General features: G+C 39.4%; 1 protein-coding gene across 1 annotated transcript in view; it reads left to right on the forward strand.

Annotated features, from left to right (window-relative positions):
- Positions 1 to 25,277, forward strand: part of FBXL18 (F-box and leucine rich repeat protein 18) — a 426,048-nt gene that overhangs the window by 376,737 nt on the left and 24,034 nt on the right. The window lies entirely within an intron of this gene.

The raw sequence follows: 25,277 nt of genomic DNA on the forward strand, positions 1-25,277 counted from the left end.
CAGCGTCCCTTCCTGTGCTTTATGGGTTTTGTCATGTGACCTCGCTGACCAATCCTAGCCCTACTGCACATATAAGTGGCTCAGCCCCCTTCCCATATGCCTCAGTGTCAAAGTCCTTATGTCCTGCTAAGTTTCCTGATATCCGCTTGTGTTCCTGACTCGTACTTGTGTTCGTGGACTCTGCTACCTGTTTGATCCCTGCCTGCTTACTCTCCTGTTGCCGACCTGGATTGCCTGACCTATTGTGCCAACTGCCCTAACCTATTGCCTGTCTGTCTTCCCCTCTGCCTTGTCCTTCAGTCCTGCACTGTTGCTCCTGGTCACTGTTGCTCCTGCTGACAACGCCTGTACCTCTAGTACCTTTCTCAGTTACCTCCTGGTTCATCTGGAACAGCTGCCTCATGTGCCTATCCTCCTCAAGAGGTAGCGACCTGGTGTTCCCCTCGGGAAAGTCTATCCCCACCATCAGGGGTACTGTGAAGATCAAGGGGTTCCCTTATACAGTGCCTTTAGACGAGGTAGGACACGTGGCACAGTGGGTTCACACCCGCTGGTTCGTGACACTAGGCATGCTCTGTGACCTGGGCAGAGGTCATTGTACATGGAAAGAATAGATAAGCTCTGACAATCTCCTATTGTAAATGGTGGATCATGTCTTATCTGTACACAGAGAAGGCATAATTACAGGCAGGATTAGAATGAGTTAACTGCAGTAAAGTAATCTGTACAAACCAAGAAGTGGGACTAAAAAGCTGTTTTATTATTTTCATCTAGTTTCCATGTATTTTGGTGTGCTGAAAACAAATAAAATATTGAAAAAATTCCTAGACGTCATGATTTGCCACAAAATGCAAAATTGTCTTCAAATTTATCAGATTTAAAAAAAAAAAATTTTTTTTTTATATTATGGGTTTTTAACTAAATTTAAAGTCCAAATTTCTATTAATTAATTCACATAAGTGCATTTAAGTTATAAAATGGCAAAAAAAAAACTTTAAGGGGTTGTCCGAGTTATGTAAAACAAAATGCAGCACTGTAAATCTGATGGTCAGAAATATATACATAATCTAAGCAAGTTTTAGGAAAAAAAAAATTCTATTTCCTCTTTTCCCTAGTTCTCCTCTTGGCCCTTTGTTGTTATTTGCAGGTAAACAATCTCTGCCCCTCCCACCTGCAAAGGGGGTGAATACAAGTGCTGCTCTGAGTGACATGTCTGACTACTGGGATACTCAGCAGCATGCTGTAAGCCTCAGCCCTGAGTCTGTGCTTCTAATGGTAGAAGGGGTTGATCTTTCCTGAAGAATCTAGTGGGAGGGAGACATAGGGCAGATAGCAGCAGCTCTGGTCAGTGCATGGGGGGCGTGTTCAGCACTGTGATGTCTCGTGTACAGACACAGAGCTGCTCTCTCCTGCAGTCCACACTTGTGCACGATTCATCATCAGGTTCTTGGTTTTAGGCTGTTCACACTTTTCCGTGTTAGCTCATCATTCTTCAACCGTTATGTTATGGCTCCATGAAAGTATATTCATTCGCCAGACAGTTTCTGTTTCATCTGTGGTGCATATACAGTGTTGAAGCAACAGCCGAATATTATAGACTTTGTGAAAAAAAGTATACTTCGCATACTTTGGACTAAAAATTGGAGATCAAGATAAAGTTTGGGCGCCTCATAAAGTGTGCAAACGGTGTGTTGAGGACCTCCGAAACTGGTTCAAGGGTAAGAAAAAATCTTTCCGTTATGGGATTCCTATGGTATCGCGAGAGCAAAAGAACCATAGTGACGACTATTACTTTTGTTCATGCAATGTGAAATGGTTTAATTCCAAATGGAAGCATTCAATTTCATACCCCAATCTTCACTCAGCAATTCATCCTATCCCCCATGGCACAGACCAGTACCCAAGCCCCTTGCTACCTTGGAAGAGATACCTAGCTCATACCTGAACCAGATGACGAATCAAGTTCTGACTTTGAAGATGATACAAGACCAAAAATTGTTTTCTCAGGAGGAGATGAATGATTTGGTAAGAGTCTTAAATCTTCCCAAAGATGCCGCTGAGTTACTCGGATAAAGTCTGAAAAGCAGGAATTTATTGTTGCCAGGAGTGTCATCTTCATGGTTCAGACATCGTGAAAAGGAGTTAATTCCTTACTTCGCCCAGCAAGTTGGTTTATTGCATCGATGTCGACGGTCTGATGGGTCAATTTAAAATCCAATATGATTCAGAGCAATGGCATCTTTTTATGGATTCTTCAAAAAGGAGTCTCAAAGTAGTTTTACTCCACAACGGTGGTTTTTACGCTTCCATACCTGTAGGTCATTCCGTACACTTGAAGGAAACCTACGAGAAATTGGAATTGGTTCTTTGTAAACTTAAATATGAAGACTATGGTTTGCAAGTGTGTGGAGACTTGAAGGTCTTGTGCATGCTGCTCGGGCAACAAGCTAGGTATACCAAATACCCTTGTTTTTTGTGTCTATGCGACAGTCGAGACCGACAAAATCACTGGACCAAAAAGAGTTGGCAACCGAAGGTGCTAACAGTCGGTGAAAAAAATGTCCTCCGAGAAACTTTGGTACCTTCCCATAAAGTTCTTCTACCACCTCTCCACATAAAATTGGGATTGATGAAGCAATTCGTAAAATCACTTCTAAGAGATGGAGAATGCTTCAAATACTTGGTCACCAAGTTTCCAGGTCTGTCGGAGGCAAAATTGAAGGAAGGTGTGTTCGTCGGACCAGAAGGCTTATAGTTGATCAAGAGTTTGTCAATACCATGACGGATCCTCAAAAAGAAGGGTGTAATGCATTTAAATAAGTCGTACAGAAATTTGTAGGCAATAAAAAAGATCCTCACTACAAAAAGATCGTCTGACGAATGCTGAAAGCATTTCAAGCTTTAGGTTGCCTGATTAGTTTGAAAGTGCATTTCCTCCAGTCCCACCTTGACTGCTTTCCTGAAAATTTGGGAGCTGTGAGTGAGGAACAAGGTGAACGATTCCACCAAGACATTAAAGAGATGGAAAGGATATACCAGGGAAAATGGAGCATTATAATGATGGCAGACTACTGTTGGATGCTTCAGAGAGACATTCCAGATGCTACTCACAAGCGTAAATGCACCAAGAGGAGCCTCACAGGGAAGAAGAATCGAGTTTAGTGTGTGTAGGTGAGCTCATTTCAGTTCAAAAAAGGATTTTCATGAATTTTTTTTAATAAAACTTTAATTTTATAAGTCTATTTCCATTTATTTTGAAATATTGCTTTATTTAACATAGTTACCTAAATTGTCAGAAAAAGTTATGTCCTATGACAAAATGGAGGTCATTTTTGGATTCAGCTCACCCAAAAAACGATTGTGGAATAACCAAAACAGCACTGAAATTTTTTTTTTACAGACCTGTATTATTAGACATTTGGCCAGTGTAAGAAAACTGCTGGGTTTTTGGTTTAGTTTAAATCTAAAAAGTGACATCATCAAAATTGATTTAAAAATAGTTGGCAAGGGTCCAATCAGAGTGGTCTCTTGCCGGCAAGCGATCCGATTGGTTAGTCTGTGCAGACTAACCAATCTGATTGCGGCAGTAAAAAAAATGCCTGTTCCAGGCTCTGATCTGCGCTCTGCAGATCAGAGCCTGAAATCAGGTAGTGTCCTCGTGCCCCCCGATCTGTGCCCCCTTCCTGTGCGCCTCCAACCCCCCCTGTCCTCGCCTGCCCCTAATGCAGTTCCCCCCGCCCCCATCCATATTCATGCAGCCTGCCCCTGATGTGGTCCACCCCCTCTCCGCCTCATACATACATCCTGCCCCCATTTGTGCCGCCTCAATGCTGGCCGTACCTTCCCCTCCCCCTTTCCAGCGCTGCCCCCTGCCCCCGATGCGGTGCAGTCCCCCTGCTGTGTTTGATGGCGGCAGCTCCATTCCTGAGCCACCGCAATCAGCAGCGAGTGTCAGCTCTATGCTGACACTCTGCTGTAACCCCTTAGATGCCACGGCAGCGGCATCCATGGGTATAAAAGAGGGAGGGGCCCCCTCTCTCAACCATCGGGGCTGCTGCGCTGCGATGGCAGCGCCCGATGTTTGCCATGGCAACCGGACGTTTTGCAAAGGCGTCCGGTGTTGCCACCTACAGGACATCTGATAGTATTATACTTTACAATGCAAGAGCATTGCAAAGTATAGTACAGCCATCAGCCCCACTGGATCTTCAAGATCCAAGAGGGACTTGATAAAAAAAAAAAGGGAAAATAATAAAAGTAAAAAAAAAAAAAAAAATGTAAATTAAAAAAATGAATTGCCTTTTCCTATTAAAAATGAAGAAAAAAAAAACCTACACATATTAGGTATCGCCGCGTCCGTAACGACCGTCTCTATAAATATATCACATGATAGACCTCGTACAATAAACAACCTAAAAAAAAAACTGTGTAAAAAAAAGCCATTTTTGTCACCTTACATCACAAAAAGTTCAACACCAAGCGATCAAAAAGGTGTATATCAACAAAATGGTACCAATAAACCCGTCACCTCATCCCGCAAAAAATGAGACCCTACATAAGAAAATCGCTAAAAAAAATAAAAAACTATAGTTCTTAGAACATTGAGACACTAAAACATATTTTTTTAATTTCAAATATGCTATTATTGTGTTAAAGTGAAATAAATAAAGAAAGTGTACATATTAGGTATCGCCGCATCCGTAATAACCTGCTCGATAAAAATATCACATGACCTAACCCCTCAGGTGAACACTGTAAAAAAAAAAAAAAAGCCATTTTTGTCACCTTACATCACAAAAAGTGCAACAGCAAGCGATCAAAAAGGCTTATGACCCCCAAAATAGTACCAATCAAACTGTCACCTCATCCCGCAAAAAATTATACCGTATTTAAGACAATCACGCAAAAAATAAAAAAGCTATGGCTCTCAGACTATGGAGACACTAAAACATAATTTTTTGGGGTTTCAGAAATGCTATTATTGTGTAAAACTTTAATAAATAAGAAAAAGTATACATATTAGGTATCACCACGTCCGTAACGAACTGCTATATAAAACTGTCACATGACCTAACCCTTCAGATGAACGCTGTAAAAATAAATAAATAAAAACTGTTCCAAAACAGCCAATTTTGTGGTCACCTTGCCCCATAAAGTGTAATAATGAATGATCAAAAAATCCTATATACCCAAAAATGGTACCAATAAAAACCTCCACTCTTTTCTGCAAAAAACGAGCCACTGCACAAGACAATTGGCAGAAAAATAAAAAAAAACATATGGCGTTCAGAAAATGGACACACAAAAACATAATTTCTTTTCCAAAAATGCTTTATTATTTAAAACTAAAACAAACAAACAAAGTAGACCTATTTGATATAATTGCATCCGTAACAACCTGCTCTATAAAAATAGCACATGATCTACCCTGTCAGATGAATCTTGTAAAAAAAAAAAAAAACTGTGCCAAAACAGCAATTTTTCGGTTACCTTGCCTCACAAAAAACGTAATATAGAGCAATTAAAAATCATATGTACCCCAAAATAGTACCAATAAAACTGGCCCCTTATCCCCTATTTTCCAAAATAGGGTCACTTTTTGGGAGTTTCTACTGTATGGGTGCATCAGGGGGGCTTTAAATGGGACATGGCATCTAAAACCAGTCCAGCAAAATCTGCCTTCCAAAAACCATACGGCGCTCCTTTTCTTCTGCACCCTGCCGTGCGCCCTTACATCAGTTTACGACCACATGTGTTGTGTTTCTGTAAACCACGTAACCGGGGTAATAAATATTGAGTTTTGTTTGGCTGTTAACCCTCAATGTGTTAAAGAAATAAATGTAATAAAATTGAAAATCTGCCCAAAAAGTGAAATTTGTAAATTTCATCTCCATTTTCCTTTAATTCTTGTGGAACACCTAAAGGGTTAACAAAGTTAGTAAAATCAGCTTTGAGTAACTTGAGGGGTGTAGTTTCTACAATTGGGTAATTTATGGGGGGGTTTCCACTTTGTAAGCACCACAAAGTGACTTCAGACCTGAACTGGTCCTTATAAAGTTGGTTTTGGAAATTTTCTTAAAAATTTTAAGAATTGCTTCTAAACTTCTAAGCCTTCTAACATCCTAAAAAAATAAAATGACATTTCCAAAATGATGCCGACATAAAGTATACATATGGGGAATGTTAAGTAATAAATATTTATTAGGTATGACTTTCTGTTTTAGAAGCAGAGAAATTGAAATTTTTCCAAATTTTTGGTAAATTTGGGATTTTTTCATAAATAAAGGTGAAATATATTGACACAAATTTATGACTATCATGAAGTACAATGTGAATTTGTCAAGGTTTGGTGGCTCACTCACTGATAACAAATGGAATAGGTGCACTGCCGCACAGCACTCCCTGTTGCTGTTAAATTGCAAATTGGAAAAAAGGGGGTTGGGCGTCACTCAATATCTGGCGTCAATTAGACAAAGATAGAAGACAATGTCCAAAATATTATTATTTAATCACGCTTACAACATGTTGTATATAATTACAAATAAAATCAAAATAGATAAAAACCTCTAAAAACACACATATAGCCTATCAACACCACTATACTGGACTCTGTATTGAGTCTCTAGTGTCCATATTATTTCAATGTTCGTGATAGATTATGTAGTAATCACCAGGTAGAGCCAAAAAGTTTGTATTTGTTTGTAGTACTTTGCATTAGTTATAAATGTACTTTACCACTCCTGTCGGCCGTGCGACTGCTTTGCTGTAAGCTGCAAGGACCTGTGGATGCGGTCTTGTCTATCAGAAATTCCCCGTTTTGCTGGATGTTGCTTTACAACCTGCTCTGACCTTCCAGGACCTGGCCGTGGCGTCCCACGTGGTTTTGCCGGATGGTCAGGTGACTTCCAATTCCAGGCGGGGTTTTCAAACTTGTACAGCGTTCAATTGTGGTTATGAATGTCTTCCTTATGTCGTCCCACACTGTCGACCATACGCGTTTCGGGATACAGCCCCTTCCTCAGTGGTACAGACAGTGGGATTAAGATGTCCTTTTTATATTATCTTTGATTGGTGAAATGCATGCTGGGACAGTGGGGGACTTGGAAGACCAGGATGTGGATTTTTAATTGATAGCGGTCCATTCGTGATCATTTGGATATATGTTCATACAAAGACAAGAATTTCCAATGCCATATAAATATATATAATTTCAATATATCCTTCTAAAAATGTGATGCTATATGGATAATATTATAATTACATAAAACAATTAAAATCCATAAGTTTAATAAATATAGTAAATGTGAAATAAATATGTATGAATATAATTTCAGAAAAACCGCATGGGCGCACCTGCGATTTTGATGCGTCTTCAATGCGTTTTCACCAGAAGATATTAAAAAACATAAAAAACATTTGTAAAAACAATGGTGGACGAATAGTATTATTTATAAGTCAATTTCATATGTTTATCTCACTTTTCTCATCAGAACCATTAATTTTGTACATACAGTGATTGAGATATAGGGAAACTATTCAATATTAATTCATTTGTTCAATTAAAATAATAAATATTAATAATATTGCATTAAAAATCATATCACTATAATAAAAACTCCCGAATACTCAGAAAATGCCAAAAAACGCACCTGCAGTTTCGGTGCGTTTTTGGTGCGTTTTTTGCTAAAACCTTGGATATAAATTAAAGATGATAGCAAAAATACAAAAATACATCCCTATATTGCACTTCATAGTAAAATCCAAACATAATGTCCATAATTTATAATCAACCTTGAATATGATGTATGTTGTTTGTAAGGACGCGGGCCTGCCAAGAAGGGGAGATCTGGGTGCTGATAACACAGCTTGACAACAGATGTCCCATTCAAGGCAGACCAACGTCCCTCTATAAGAATGCGAAGAGTTCCATATCTGCGTTCAGACCCCTTGGAATAAGGGAGTCGAACTCAAAGATCCTCTTCGATTCATTTCTAGACATTCGGAGGATATGATTCCCTCCTCTCCATGGGTGTTCAACTTTCTCTATAGCCATATATATTAGACTAGATGGGTCACTCTTATGATGATCCCTGTAGTGTTTGGATAGGGAATGCAATTCATATCCCTTTTTTATGTTGTTTACGTGTTCTGATATCCTCTTTTTTAGGGTACGTTTTGTTCGTCCTATATATTGTTTTTGGCATGGGCATTCTATCAGATAAATCACGTTGGTGGAATCACATGTTAGGCCCTCTTTATTATCCAGGAAAAATGAGTTTTGGGTTGAAATTGCTTTCAAGATCTTTTTAGGGAATGTAGTGATTCTACAATTAGAGCAGCGTCCACATCTATGAAAACCTTTGAAAGATAACCAATTTTGTTTTTGTGTGTCACGTTCTTTATTCTTTATAGATGGCGCTACCTTCAATCCCAGGTTTGAGGCCCTAGTATACGTAATCTGGGGTGTATTGGTGAGTATGGGCCCAATTATCTTGTCTCCAAGTAAATGGTGCCAATACTTCCCAATAATTCTCTCCATATTTCTATATTGGGCATGGAATGGTAAAATCATAATTATTTTCTCATCATTCACTTGTTTTTGTTTAGGGACAAAAAAATCTTCTCTATCCATTATTTTAACCTCTTCCAGTGATTTTTCCAAATAGTAGGTTGGATACTGTCTATCAATAAATTGTTGTTTCAGGGTTTCTGCCTCTATTACAAACTGTTGGTCCCGAGTACAGTTTCGTTTTAATCTTCTAAATTGACCCTTAGGGACATTAATGAGCCACCTCGGTAAGTGGCAGCTCGTATATAGCATGTAGCTGTTTTTGCTCACCAATTTATGGTGTGTACTACATATTAATTTACCTCCATCAACTTTGATATCAAGATCCAAAAATTGTATGTTCTTCATATCAATAGTGGAAGCGAATTTTAAATTTAAGTTGTTTGTGTTTATTTCTTCCAAAAAGGCAGTAAGGGATGACATCGTGTCCTGCCATATGAACACGATGTCATCTATATAGCGTCGCCATAGTACCAGGTCCGCCCCCAGTCTAGGTTTGATGACAGTGGACTCCCACTCTGCCATAAATAAGTTGGCATAACTGGGGGCGAATCTGGTACCCATGGCCGTGCCTTTACACTGAACATAAAAATCACCATTGAAGGAAAAATAATTGTGCGTCAATATATATCTGACCCCTTCTATTATGTAATGTATTTGTTCTTCATTCATGGTTCTACTCAGGATCAATTGTTGTCGGAGTGCCTCTAAACCCTGTTCATGGTCTATTATCGTATATAGGGAATTAATGTCTAGTGTACCCAGTATATACCCTTCTTTATATTCCATCTCCTCCAAAATCCTGATCACTTCAGTGGTGTCTTTGATATATGAAGGTATATTCTTCACAATCGGTTGTAATAATTGATCGATATATCTCGACAGATTGGAGGAGATGGAATTTATCCCCGATATTATAGGCCTTCCTTGGGGTTTTATCAGGGTCTTGTGTATCTTAGGAATACAGTACATTACTGGCATTCTCTTTTCTGTGTTCATAATGTACTTTGCCTCTTGTTCCAACAAAATCCCTGAAGTGGTGCCCCTTTTGCAATATTGTATTAATCGTTTAAAGAACTCCTCTGTGGGGTCTCGTTTTAACTTGATATATGTGGACTCTTCATTTAGTTGTCGCAGACATTCCTCTATATAGTCATTTGTGTTGAGGACCACAATCGCCCCCCCCTTTATCAGCTGGTCTTATTGTTATATCATTAGTGGACTGTAGTTGTTTGACTGCTTCTATTTCCTTCCTAGATAGATTATATCTCAAATTATTTCCCTTTAATTTCCTCAGATCATCCTCAACGCACTTTTTAAAAGTTGCCATATGGTGGCTTATTTCTTGTTTCGGGTAATTTTTTGAATTTATTCTCAAACCTGTATGTACATATTGGTTATTTTCTGGATTACTATTAGTCTCCATTATCGGATTCTTGATAAAATACTTTTTTAGACAGAGTTTTCTAATAAATTTTTCCACACCTATGTATGTGGAAAATTTATCCAATTTAGTAGTGGGAGCGTATTTTAAACCTTTATTCAATAAAGTGACCTGTGCATCCGAAAGTTGAATACTACTTAAATTCACTATACACGATGTATTCTCTATTTGTTGTACCTGTTTCTTCTTACAGTGTCTACCTCTTCTAATCCTTCTTCTCCCCTGTGGGATTGTGTTCTTATGTGTGTTCTCACCTCCTGGTTCTGTGAGGGATAGTGATTTCGTGATGAGTGATAATTCTGTCTGGAGTGATGATGGTTGTGGTTGTACCTCTGTGACGTGTCTCTCATGGGTGTGTGTCGGTGTCTCAGATTGTACTGGTGAAGTTGCCTCTGTTCCCTCGTGTTGTCTCTTACTGGGTTGGGTGATCGGGGTTTTCTTATTCTTGTTTTGTGGTGAGGGGGTGTGTAATCTAAAAAAAGTGATGAAAGTGACTCATACCGATTTGATGTTGAGACATTATAGTGATTTGAGTCTCCCTTTTTGTTCATGTCACCATTTCTTTGTAATTTTGGAAACTCAGTATCATGCTCACTATTGATAAATTCCCCCACATTTGTGTTGGGAATATCATCAGTATTGAGCTGCTTTAGTTTTTTACATTTTTTGTACATAATATCTTTCTCTAATGTATCTAAGTTTCTACAGATTCTATGTTGCCATTTCTGTACTTGTTCTGTATTTGGGAAATGGTCCACTATTTTTCTTATATCAATAATCTGGTCTGAGGTTTCACTTAAAATTTGTGTCCGTCTATTTATAATAATGTGAATTAAATTAGTGGATTGTGTTTTAAGAAAAGTATCCCATTCTTTTTTAAACGTGTCATTCACTAAATCTAGTGCAGGTGTTTTATTCAGTGTTAATCCCTTGGGGATATTGCCACTTTGTATGTATTGGTTGAGAGCTTTCACTTCCCATTTATTGTGCAATTGCTTTTGTAGCAGTATCTCTAGGTTGTAAAAACTCTCATCAATATCTCTTCCAGGTTGGTCATAATTATCCTTTGAATTTTCAAAATTGTACGCATCTATTGTCTTATATTTGGTGTCTATGTGTTGCCAGATATCCATAGTATATCAGTGGGAGCACAACCAAAGGGAGGAGAAAAAGGAATTTGTCAAGGTTTGGTGGCTCACTCACTGATAACAAATGGAATAGGTGCACTGCCGCACAGCACTCCCTGTTGCTGTTAAATTTCAAATTGGAAAAAAGGGGGTTGGGCGTCACTCAATATCTGGCGTCAATTTGACAAAGATAGAAGACAATGTCCAAAATATTATTATTTAATCACGCTTACAACATGTTGTATATAATTACAAATAAAATCAAAATAGATAAAAACCTCTAAAAACACACATATAGCCTATCAACACCACTATACTGGACTCTGTATTGAGTCTCTAGTGTCCATATTATTTCAATGTTCGTGATAGATTATGTAGTAATCACCAGGTAGAGCCAAAAAGTTCGTATTTGTTTGTAGTACTTTGCATTAGTTATAAATGTACTTTACCACTCCTGTCGGCCGTGCGACTGCTTTGCTGTAAGCTGCAAGGACCTGTGGATGCGGTCTTGTCTATCAGAAATTCCCCGTTTTGCTGGATGTTGCTTTACAACCTGCTCTGACCTTCCAGGACCTGGCCGTGGCGTCCCACGTGGTTTTGCTGGATGGTCAGGTGACTTCCAATTCCAGGCGGGGTTTTCAAACTTGTACAGCGTTCAATTGTGGTTATGAATGTCTTCCTTATGTCGTCCCACACTGTCTGTCGACCATACGCGTTTCGGGATACAGCCCCTTCCTCAGTGGTACAGACAGTGGGATTAAGATGTCCTTTTTATATTATCTTTGATTGGTGAAATGCATGCTGGGACAGTGGGGGACTTGGAAGACCAGGATGTGGATTTTTAATTGATAGCGGTCCATTCGTGATCATTTGGATATATGTTCATACAAAGACAAGAATTTCCAATGCCATATAAATATATATAATTTCAATATATCCTTCTAAAAATGTGATGCTATATGGGTAATATTATAATTACATAAAACAATTAAAATCCATAATTTTAATAAATATAGTAAATGTGAAATAAATATGTATGAATATAATTTCAGAAAAACCGCATGGGCGCACCTGCGATTTTGATGCGTCTTCAATGCGTTTTCACCAGAAGATATTAAAAAACATAAAAAACATTTGTAAAAACAATGGTGGACCAATAGTATTATTTATAAGTTAATTTCATATGTTTATCTCATTTTTCTCATCAGAACCATTAATTTTGTACATACAGTGATTGATATATAGAGAAACTATTCAATATTAATTCATTTGTTCAATTAAAATAATAAATATTAATAATATTGCATTAAAAATCATATCACTATAATAAAAACTCCCGAATACTCAGAAAATGCCAAAAAACGCACCTGCGGTTACGGTGCGTTTTTGGTGTGTTTTTTGCTAAAACCTTGGATATAAATTAAAGATGATAGCAAAAATACAAAAATACATCCCTATATTGCACTTCATAGTAAAATCCAAACATAATGTCCATAATTTATAATCAACCTTGAATATGATATATGTTGTTTGTAAGGACGCGGGCCTGCCAAGAAGGGGAGATCTGGGTGCTGATAACACAGCCTGACAACAGATGTCCCATTCATGGCAGACCAACGTCCCTCTATAAGAATGCGAAGAGTTCCATATCTGCGTTCAGACCCCTCTTCGATTCATTTCTAGACATTCGGAGGATATGATTCCCTCCTCTCCATGGGTGTTCAACTTTCTCTATAGCCATATATATTAGACTAGATGGGTCACTCTTATGATGATCACTGTAGTGTTTGGATAGGGAATGCAATTCATATCCCTTTTTTATGTTGTTTACGTGTTCTGATATCCTCTTTTTTAGGCTACGTTTTGTTCGTCCTATATATTGTTTTTGGCATGGGCATTCTATCAGATAAATCACGTTGGTGGAATCACATGTTAGGCCCTCTTTAATATCCAGGAAAAATGAGTTTTGGGTTGAAATTGCTTTCAAGATCTTTTTAGGGAATGTAGTGATTCTACAATTAGAGCAGCGTCCACATCTATGAAAACCTTTGAAAGATAACCAATTTTGTTTTTGTGTGTCACGTTCTTTATTCTTTATAGATGCCGCTACCTTCAATCCCAGGTTTGAGGCCCTAGTATACGTAATCTGGGGTGTATTGGTGAGTATGGGCCCAATTATCTTGTCTCCAAGTAAATGGTGCCAATACTTCCCAATAATTCTCTCCATATTTCTATATTGGGCATGGAATGGTAAAATCATTCTTATTTTCTCATCATTCACTTGTTTTTGTTTAGGGACAAAAAATTCTTCTCTAGCGCCATCTATAAAGAATAAAGAACGTGACACATTAATATTGAATAGTTTCTCTATATATCAATCATTGTATGTACAAAATTAATGGTTCTGATGAGAAAAGTGAGATAAACATATGAAATTAACTTATAAATAATACTATTGGTCCACCATTGTCTTTACAAATGTTTTTTATGTTTTTTAACCCCTTAAGGACATAGGACGTACCGGTACGCCCTATTTCCCGAGTCCTTAAGGACCAAGGACGTACCGGTACGTCCTGACTTCAAATCTGTATTCCGGCGCCCCAGGGGTTAATCGGAGCGGGATTTCGGCTGAAATCATTCAGCCGGCATCCCGTAACAATGCAGGGGGGGGTCATTTGACCCCCCCGTATCGGCGATCGCAGCAAACCGCAGGTCAATTCAGACCTGCGGTTTGCTGCGCTTTTTGCAGTTTCTGATCTCCGCAATATTTTTCACCCCCCCCCTGCACCCCTGCACGATTTTATGCCGGCAGGTGGTGCGGGGGGGGTGTCGCATGCGGTGGGGGCGTTGCGGGAGGCGGGCGGTGCGGCAGGCGGGATCGCGATCCCCCGCCCGCCTCCCCATGAACGATCGTTGGCTTCTAGTGGGTATACCAGGGTGCCAGCACATTGCTGTACGGACCGCTGTATGGAAAAAGTTAACTGTCATCGGTCAGGGAGCTCCCTCCCTCTCCATCGGGGGGCTGCTGTGCCTTTGCAGCCCCCCGATGGAGAGGGAGAGAGCCCCCCGACAGCCCCCAGAGAGCCCCCCTCAGCTCGTGCTTACCCTTCCCCGTCTGCGAAGTTCTGAGCAGACGGGGAAGGTTCCCATGGCAACAGGACGCCTGCTCAGGCGTCCTGCTGTCCATGGTGCTGAACAGATCTGTGCTAAAAGCATAGATCTGTTCAGTGTAAGTAAAATACAGTACAGAACAATATATATTGTACTGTACTGTATTATACAGACATCAGACCCACTGGATCTTCAAGAACCAAGTGGGTCTGGGTCACAAAAATGTAAAAAAAAAGTGAAAAAAGTTAAGATAAAAAAAAAAACATTTATCACTGAATAAAAATTAAAAAAATAAAATACACTACACATATTAGGTATCGCCGCGTCCGTAACGACCTGATCTATAAAACGGTCATGTTACTTTCCCCGCACGGTGAACGCCATAAAAATAAAAAAATAAAAACTATGAGAAAATTGAAATTTTGCCCACCTTACTTCCCAAAAAAGGTAATAAAAGTGATCAAAAAAGTTGCATGTACGCCAAAATATTACCAATCAAACCGTCATCTCATCCCGCAAAAATCATACCCTACTCAAGATAATCGCCCAAAAACTGAAAAAACTATGGCTCTTAGACTATGGAAACACTAAAACATGATTTTTTTTGTTTCAAAAATGAAATCATTGTGTAAAACTTACCTAATATGTATACTTTTTTTTTATTTATGTATCGCCGCGTCCGTATCGACCGGCTCTATAAAAATATCACATGACCTAACCCCTCAGGTGACCACCGTAAAAAAATAAAAACAAAAACGGTGTAAAAAAAGCCATTTTTTGCCATCTTACGTCACAAAAAGTGTAATAGCGAGCGATCAAAAAGTCATATGCCAATCAAACCGTCATCTCATCCCGCAAAAAATGAGACCCTACTCAAGATAATCGCCCAAAAACTGAAAAAACTATGGCTCTTAGACTATGGAGACACTAAAACATTTTTTTGGTTTTAAAAATGAAGTCATTGTATAAAACTTACATAAATAAAAAAAATTGTATACATATTAGGTATCGCCGCGTCCGTGACAACCTGCTCTATAAAATTACCACATGATAAAACCTGTCAGATGAATGTTGTAAATAACAAAAAAAAAAAACGTGCCAAAAAAGCTATTTCTTGTTACCTTGCTGCACAAAAAGTGTAATATAGAGCAACCAAAAATCATATGTACCCTAAACTAGTACCAACAAAACTGCCACCCTATCCCGTAGTTTCTAAAATGGAGTCACTTTTTTGGAGTTTCTACTCTAGGGGTGCATCAGGGGGGCTTTAAATGGGACATGGTGTCAAAAAACCAGTCCAGCAAAATCTGCCTTCCAAAAACCGTATGGCATTCCTTTCCTTCTGCGCCCTGCCGTGTGCCCGTACAGCGGTTTACGACCACATATGGGGTGTTTCTGTAAACTACAGAATAAGGGCCATAAATAATGAGTTTTGTTTGGCTGTTAACCCTTGCTTTGTAACTGGAAAAAAAATATTAAAATGGAAAATCTGCCAAAAATGTGAAATTTTGAAATTGTGTCTCTATTTTCCATTAAATCTTGTGCAATACCTAAAGGGTTAACAAAGTTTGTAAAATCAGTTTTGAATAGCTTGAGGGGTGTAGTTTCTTAGATGGGGTCACTTTTATGGAATTTCTAATCTAGGGGTGCATCAGGGGGGCTTCATATGGGGTGTTTCTGTGAACAGCAAAGTCAGGGCAATAAAGATACAGTCTTGTTTGGCTGTTAACCCTTGCTTTGTTAGTGGAAAAAAATGGGTTAAAATTGAAAATTAGGCAAAAAAATTAAATTCTCAAATTTCATCCCCATTTGCCAATAACTCTTGTGCAACACCTAAAGGGTTAACGACGTATGTAAAATCAGTTTTGAATACCTTGAGGGGTGTAGTTTCTTAGATGGGGTCACTTTTAGGGAGTTTCTCCTCTAGGGGTGCATCAGGGGGCTTCAAATGGGACATGGTGTAAATAAACCAGTCCATAAAAATCTGCCTTCCAAAAACCAAACGGCGCACCTTTCACTCTACGCCCCGCTGTGTGGCCGTACAGTAGTTTACGGCCACATATTGGGTGTTTCTGTAAACGGCAGAGTCAGGGCAATAAAGATACAATCTTGTTTGGCTGTTAACCCTTGCTTTGTTAGTGGAAAAAATGGGTTAAAATTAAAAATTAGACAAAAAAATTAAATTCTCAAATTTCCTCCCCATTTGCCAATAACTCTTGTGCAACACCTAAAGGGTTAACAATGTATGCAAAATCAGTTTTGAATACCTTGAGGGGTGTAGTTTCTTAGATGGGGTCATTTTTGGGTGGTTTCTATTATGTAAGCCTCGCAAAGTGACTTCAGACCTGAACTGGTCCCTAAAAATTGAGTTTTTGTAAATTTCTGAAAAATTTCAAGATTTGCTTCTAAACTTCTAACCCTTGTAACATCCCCAAAAAATTAAATATCATTCCCAAAACAATTCAAACATGAAGTAGACATATGGGGAATGTAAAGTCATCACAATTTTTTGGGGTATTACTATGTATTACAGAAGTAGAGAAACTGAAACTTTGAAATTTGCAAATTTTTCCAAATTTTGGGTAAATTAGGTATTTTTTTTGTGCAAAAAAAATAATTTTTTTGACTTCATTTTACCAGTGTCATGAAGTACAATATGTGACGAAAAAACAATCTCAGAACGGCCTGGATAAGTCAAAGCGTTTTAAAGTTATGAGCTCTTAAAGTGACACTGGTCAGATTTCCAAAAAATGGCCTGGTCCTTAAGGTGAAAATGAGCCCGGTCCTTAAGGGGTTAATATCTTCTGGTGAAAACGCATTGAAGACGCATCAAAATCGCATGTGCGCCCATGCGGTTTTTCTGAAATTATATTCATACATATTTATTTCACATTTACTATATTAAACTTATGGATTTTAATTGTTTTATGTAATTATAATATTACCCATATAGCATCACATTTTTAGAAGGATATATTGAAATTATATATATTTATATGGCATTGGAAATTCTTGTCTTTGTATGAACATATATCCAAATGATCACGAATGGACCGCTATCAATTAAAAATCCACATCCTGGTCTTCCAAGTCCCCCACTGTCCCAGCATGCATTTCACCAATCAAAGATAATATAAAAAGGACATCTTAATCCCACTGTCTGTACCACTGAGGAAGGGGCTGTATCCCGAAACGCGTATGGTCGACAGACAGTGTGGGACGACATAAGGAAGACATTCATAACCACAATTGAACGCTGTACAAGTTTGAAAACCCCGCCTGGAATTGGAAGTCACCTGACCATCCAGCAAAACCACGTGGGACGCCACGGCCAGGTCCTGGAAGGTCAGAGCAGGTTGTAAAGCAACATCCAGCAAAACGGGGAATTTCTGATAGACAAGACCGCATCCACAGGTCCTTGCAGCTTACAGCAAAGAAGTCACACGGCCGACAGGAGGGGTAAAGTACATTTATAACTAATGCAAAGTACTACAAACAAATACGAACTTTTTGGCTCTACCTGGTGATTACTACATAATCTATCACGAACATTGAAATAATATGGACACTAGAGACTCAATACAGAGTCCAGTATAGTGGTGTTAATAGGCTATATGTGTGTTTTTAGAGGTTTTTATCTATTTTGATTTTATTTGTAATTATATACAACATGTTGTAAGCGTGATTAAATAATAATATTTTGGACATTGTCTTCTATCTTTGTCTAATTGACGCCAGATATTGAGTGACGCCCAACCCCCTTTTTTCCAACATGAAGTACAATGTGTCACGAGAAAACAATCTTAGAATGGCTTGGATAAATAAAAGTGTTCCAAAGCTATTACCACATAAAATGACGCATGTCAGATTTGTAAATTGTGACACTGGGGCATCAATGACCCTTGGTCAGGAAAGGGTTAAACAGCGGGTCATTTTCTGATGAGACATTTCCTTTAAGGAACTTGGGTCTGTGAACACCAGTCTTCTTAGAAGAGAGCCTACTTTCTTTCCTATCATTACTCAGGATTATTTGTTTTGTTTTTTTGACCCAATCTATTACTCTGTGTTAGTGTATTGCTTACAAAGAGGTAGGCAATTGTAGAGTACAAAGTGCAATTCTAGGTTTCTTCAATTTCCAGATAAACAGTGATAATATTTTATTAACTTGCTGGAAGAAAGACTTGGGGGGATTAATAGCAGTCTCAGACTGGCCCACAGGGGGTGAATCCCGAGCAAGGTAGACCCCTTGTCTTCCACCCCTGCACAAGTGGCACATAACACAGTAGACTTGCTGCACTATATATAGATAGGCAGTGTACAGCACCTGAACCAGCCTAAGTTCATATATACAGTCCTGATCAAAAGTTTAAGACCACTTGAAAATGGCAAAAAATCATATTTTACATTGTTGGATCTTAACAAGGTTCCAAGTAGAGCTTCAACATGCAACAAGAAGAAATGAGAGTGAGACAAAACATTTTTTGAGCATTCAATTTAATGAAAACAACGAATAAACTGAAACAGGCTGTTTTTCAGCTGATCAAAAGTTTAGGACCACATGCCTTTAAAAGGCCAAATCTGTGCAAAGATGTGGATTCATTGTCATTTTCTGTCAGCTAGTGACACGTTGTGATGGCAAAGGCAAAAAAACTCTCCCTTTTTGAACGTGGTCAGGTTGTTGAACTGCATAAGCAGGGTCTCTCACAGCGCGCCATCGCTGCTGAGGTGGGACGCAGTAAGACAGTCATTTGGAATTTCTTAAATGATCCTGAGAGTTATGGAACAAAAAAGTCAAGTGGAAGACCCAAAAAAATTTCACCAGCACTGAGCCGGAGGATCCAATTGGCTGTCCGTCAAGACACTGGACGATCCTCGACCCAAATTAAGGCCCTTACTGGTGCTGACTGCAGCCCCATAACCATCAGACGGCATCTGAGACTGAAGGGCTTCAAAAACAAAAAACGTCTTCAAAGACCTCGTCTCCTTGAACCCCACAGAACTGCTCGTTTGGACTTTGCAAGAGAGCACCAAACGTGGGACATTCAAAGGTGGAAGAAAGTTTTATTCTCTGATGAGAAAAAATGTAACCTTGATGGTCCTGATGGTTTCCACTGTTACTGGCATGACAAGCAGATCCCACCTGAGATGTTTTCTACGCGCCACAGTGGAGGGGGCGCCATAATGGTCTGGGGTGCTTTTTTCCTTCAGTGGAACAATGGAGCTTCAGGAAGTGCAGGGGCGTCAAACGGACGCTGGCTATGTCCAGATGTTGCAGAGAGCATTCCTCATGACTGAGGGCCCTCGTCTGTGTGGTAACGACTGGGTTTTTCAACAGGACAACGCTACAGTACACAATGCCCGCAGGACAAGGGACTTCTTCCAGGAGAATAACATCACTCTTTTGGCCCATCCTGCGTGTTCCCCTGATCTAAATCCAATTGAGAACCTTTGGGGATGGATGGCAAGGGAAGTTTACAAAAATGGACAACCGTTCCAGACAGTAGATGGCCTTCGTGCGGCCGTCTTCACCACTTGGAGAAATGTTCCCACTCACCTCATGGAAACACTTGCATCAAGCATGCCGAAACCAATTTTTGAAGTGATCAACAATAACGGCGGAGCTACTCATTACTGAGTTCATATTTGGAAGTTGGATTTTTGTTTTGGGGGGGTTTAGTTTTTATTCGGAGGTGTGGTCCTAAACTTTTGATCAGCTGAAAAAAAGCCTGTTTCAGTTTATTTGTTGTTTTCATTAAATTGAATGCTCAAAAAATGTTTTGTCTCACTCCCATTTCTTCTTGGAAGCTCTACTTGGAACCTTGTTAAGATCCAGCCATGCTAAATATGATTTTTTTGCCATTTTTCAAGTGGTCTTAAACTTTTGATCAGGACTGTATATAAAAAAAACAAAAACTTTGTAATAGAATATTTAAGAAACCACCCAGTTTATTAATATAGACACGTTCATGTGGCTTAGATGATTTATAGGTAGGCAGATGCAGAACAGCTAGTGGCTAGTGGAAGCTTTTCCCATAGACCTGCCTTGAAAAAGTTGCTGCAGGGACCGCATAATCAATCATCTTGTTGCATCTTGCTGCTGTGTGAGCAAGCAATATTTGGATGTATCCATATGGTGGTCTCCCTAAATCAATTTTACTTGTGGGACCTAGACAGCCCAGCCTGACACTGATTAATAGGGAGCACTTGAAAAACATATGTAATTTTAAGTAATGCTAAATATTTGACAATGTTCTTTCTTCCTAACTAGGAAATATATGGAAGGGACCATTAGGTAATAAGGTGTTTTACTTTATCTAATAATGGTAGGAAATTATGGATATATAATCTAGATTGGTCAGAGGTAGGGGTGATTCCAAGGAAAGAGATGGTTTTGTTGGACCAGAGAGATGTTTAATATATGTGATTTGTTCATATTAAATATGAATCTTTGAAAGTCTCCCAAACGCAATATATCTAATACAAGGGGTAAAGAGTCTTGTAGATTTGTGAGGTAGCATGAGCAGGTCATCAGCATGTCTGCAGTATATCCCTTTTATCCTATCTGCTAAACGTAATTTCTGAAGAAGTGTTTCCATGGTGAGGACAAAATAGGAGGGTGTAGAGAGGGCACCCCTGTCTAGTCCCACTGAAAATAGGGAGAGGGGCAGAGAGGAAGCCATTTAATGATACACGAGCAGTTGGCCTAAGGTACATAGTAATTATAGCAGATATAAATTGCTCGGAGATTTGAAAAGCATCTAGGGTTTCACTAATAAATGTTCAGTCTACATGATCAAAGGCCTTCTCGGCATCAATGCTGAGAAGGACTAAGGGAAGGGATGAGCATTTGGCTAACTGTATTAGTTGGAGTACTTAGTCAATGTCTTCTTTCCCTTCCCTACTGGATACAAAACCTACTTGGTCACATCCTGTAAGAGAGTGGAGGAATGAGCATAAGCGACTGGCCAGAATCTGAGCACATATTTTTAGATCTATGTTTAATAATGAAATTGGCCTATAACTAGCACAGTGTGTTGGGTCTTTACGAAGTAATGTGATCTGTGCGGTAAGGATTTGATTGTGGAAGAGGATACTGTTTAAAACATCATTTTATAATGTACTCATATAAGGGGAAAGAGTCTATTTGAATACAGAGGAATAATGAAAGAACAATCCTTCAGGGCCAGGACATTTTTTTTCTTGTTAAGGATATGGCCTCCAAAATTTCTTGTTGCGTAATAGGAGAACTTAACTTGGAGGTTTGAGAGGGGGTGAGCTTTGAAAGTGAGAGGCAGGATGTTGTTGTACTAAGGATTTATTATGGAGTTTTTCTAAGCGAGCTATATCAGTTTGTAGTTGTAATATATGTTTTGCATGTTCTTTATTTTTTTAGAGTGATAAATTCTGATTGTAGCTTTATGACCTTCCCATACTGTTTGGAATGTCATTTAAAATGAAATATTCTGAAAGTTTCGATTTAATCTTCTCTGTATGTTTGGGGGGTCATTTAATCTCCAATGGGGCTGCCTTCTGGGGATAGTGTAATTACAAATAAGAGGAAGAAAAAAGGGTTTCAAGAGCATTAGCATTGGTAACTAGCACAATTAGGTGAAATCTGACATAAGACATCTAGTTGTGAGCTTCCAGATGTCGTCTTCTTCTTCGCGCTTCGGAGCAATGTAGTAGTTTCCCGGGGTATGGGAGCAATGACGTGCAGAAACGAAAACAGATCTTGTACTACAGACCAATCTGGGATCTGTAGGTCTTGGAGATCTAGCTCAAAGTAGATTTGTGGTAAATCAGCATGTGGGTGGAGTTTGGCCCTCAGAGGAGTGTCTTTAGTATGCGCCTTTTGGCTAGGGTTTAAAGTGAGAGATTTTGATAAATGGTGATAGAAGAGGGTTCTGCATATGTCCTCTCTAGGATGTTCAGAAGCAGTTTGTTACCTCCTAAGTGCTCAGTGAATTCTCTTGATGACAATGTCCTCCTGGCATTAATCTCCCAAGATGCTGAGAAAAAGCTGTTTGACTATGGGTAACAGATCTTCAGGGAAGACAGATTTGTGGAGGCCTTTCAAGCGTAGATTGTTTCTATAATTTCTATTTTCCTGGTCTTCCAGAGTGTCACATGCCATGTTCAGATATTTTTGGCATGCCAGAAATTTATCAGTGGGGGCCTGAGCATAGTCACAAAGAGATTATTGTGTAGATTCAAGGGCGTCCACTCAGGATCTAATTTGCTTCATATCTTTTTTGATATCATGTTGATCCTTAACTTGGGGGTCTAAGGCTTTAGCGAGCACCATTTGTATTGAGGATCAGGAAAAAGGCAGGGAGTCTTGTGATAAAAGCGTATCTGTGTCTCTGTCAGCATCCTCATCTGGATTAACCACTCTGTTGTCTCTGGTAAGGGACGCTCTTTTGTTTGAACTAGCATGAGAGGAGGCCGTTTTTTTTCTTACTATATCTATCCATCTCACCTTGTGTGGTATTCTGTTAAGTAATAGCTGTGGTATTATATATAGTAGCTGTGGTCTATATTTTATAAGATAGGCTTACTTTTTTTTATAAAGCCTTTTGTGCTGTCAACACAGAGGTCCTGTCCATAAGATGGCCGCTGATGGAGGGTTATGTGACCAGGCAAATCACCTCTATGTGATGTCATCTCCATCAGCTGTCATCTTATAGACAGGACCTCTATGTGGACAGCACAAAAGACTTTGTAAACAAGGGAGAATACTTTATGAAATATAGAGAATGGTGCAGAATGTAAACAAAGACTTTATTAGTAAGTACCATATTATCATCTCACAAACACATTGGTCAACAGTAACCAGAAAGTGGCCAACCCCTTTTGAAAGTAAACTGTTTCTTTTAAAGACACTTAAAACACATTGACAGTGGACCATATGCTTGTTTTTATTTAATATGAAATAAAAGAATATTGTATTTTAAAACTCATTTTGCATAGCCTATCTATGCCAGGCATTAGCAAAGCAGCACTGGTACAGGCAGGAGCAGCGATACTGCTGCCCCTGAGGAATACGTAAGTGTACAGTTTGTAAAGCACAATAGGCATCTGAACTTTAGGTTCCTATTTCACTGGTAACAGTAAAAAAAAAAAATTACAGTATATTAAAATTATTTTTCTATCACATTTCCTATAGATTTTTATAAAGTGTAGGTGAAAGCTTAGGTATACTTTAATAACAACATATATTTTATTAGCCCCTTATGACCAAGCGCTTGGTCCTGGGCTTTAATCCGGAGCTCCATACATTTGCACGTTGGATTAAAGATTCTGCACCTGCAATCTAGCGGCGCTATGCAGTGGATAGAGGATGCGGCAGTTGGACCTAGCAATTATGTGATTGCCGGGTGTCTCAGGGGCATGTGTACAGTGCCCCATACAGGCGTCTGTTTTCCCCTGTAACTGGGGCTCCTTTGGATGCAAAGATCTGTACATCTTTCTTTTCTTGGAAGCACTTCTGTTTTGGCTTTAAAAAATTTATGCAAAATACTGTGGTGTCAAAGTGGTCTGTTATACAGTCCTGATCAAAAGTTTAAGACCACTTGAAAAATGGCAAAAAATCATATTTAGCACGGCTGGATCTTAACAAGGTTCCAAGTAGAGCTTCAACATGCAACAAGAAGAAATGGGAGTGAGACAAAACATTTTTTGAGCATTCAATTTAATGAAAACAACGAATAAACTGAAACAGGCTTTTTTTCAGCTGATCAAAAGTTTAGGACCACACCTCCCAAAAACCCCCCCCCCCCCACCCCCAAAACAGAAATCCATCTTCCAAACATGAACTCAGTAATGAGTAGCTCCGCCGTTATTGTTTATCACTTCAAAAATTAGTTGTTTGATGCAAGCGTTTCCATGAGGTGAGTGGGAACATTTCAGTGGTGAAGACGGCAGTACGAAGGCCATCTACTGTCTGGAACTGCTGTCCATTTTTGTAAATTTCCCTTGCCATCCTTCCCCAAAGGTTCTCAATTGGATTTAGATCAGGGGAACACGCAGGATGGGCCAAAAGAGTGATGTTATTCTCCTGGAAGAAGTCCCTTGTCCTGCGGGCATTGTGTACTGTAGCGTTGTCTTGTTGAAAAACCCAGTCGTTACCACACAGACGAGGGCCCTCAGTCATGAGGAATGCTCTCTGCAACATCTGGACATAGGCAGCGTCCGTTTGACGCCCCTGCACCTCCTGAAGCTCCATTGTTCCACTGAAGGAAAAAAGCACCCCAGACCATTATGGCGCCCCCTCCACTATGGCGCGTAGAAAACATCTCAGGTGGGATCTGCTTGTCATGCCAGTAACGTTGGAAACCATCAGGACCATCAAGGTTACATTTTTTCTCATCAGAGAATAAAACTTTCTTCCACCTTTGAATGTCCCACGTTTGGTGCTCTCTTGCAAAGTCCAAACGAGCAGTTCTGTGGCGTTCAAGGAGACGAGGTCTTTGAAGACGTTTTTTGTTTTTGAAGCCCTTCAGTCTCAGATGCCGTCTGATGGTTATGGGGCTGCAGTCAGCACCAGTAAGGGCCTTAATTTGGGTCGAGGATCGTCCAGTGTCTTGACGGACAGCCAATTGGATCCTCCGGCTCAGTGCTGGTGAAATTTCCTGAAGCTCCATTGTTCCACTGAAGGAAAAAGCACCCCAGACCATTATGGCGCCCCCTCCCTTGTGGCGCGTAGAAAACATCTCAGGTGGGATCTGCTTGTCATGCCAGTAACGTTGGAAACCATCAGGACCATCAAGGTAAAAAAAAATTCTCATCAGAGAATAAAACTTTGAATGTCTCATGTTTGGTGCTCTCTTGCAAAGTCCAAACGAGCAGTTCTTTGAAGACGTTTTTTGTTTTTGAAGCCCTTCAGTCTCAGATGCCGTCTGATGGTTATGGGGCTGTAGTCAGCACCAGTAAGGGCCTTAATTTGGGTCGAGGATCGTCCAGTGTCTTGACGGACAGCCAATTGGATCCTCCGGCTCAGTGCTGATGAAATTTTTTTGGGTCTTCC

The sequence above is a fragment of the Bufo bufo genome, chromosome 7, assembly GCF_905171765.1.
Source record: "Bufo bufo chromosome 7, aBufBuf1.1, whole genome shotgun sequence".
NCBI classification, from domain to species: domain Eukaryota; kingdom Metazoa; phylum Chordata; class Amphibia; order Anura; family Bufonidae; genus Bufo; species Bufo bufo.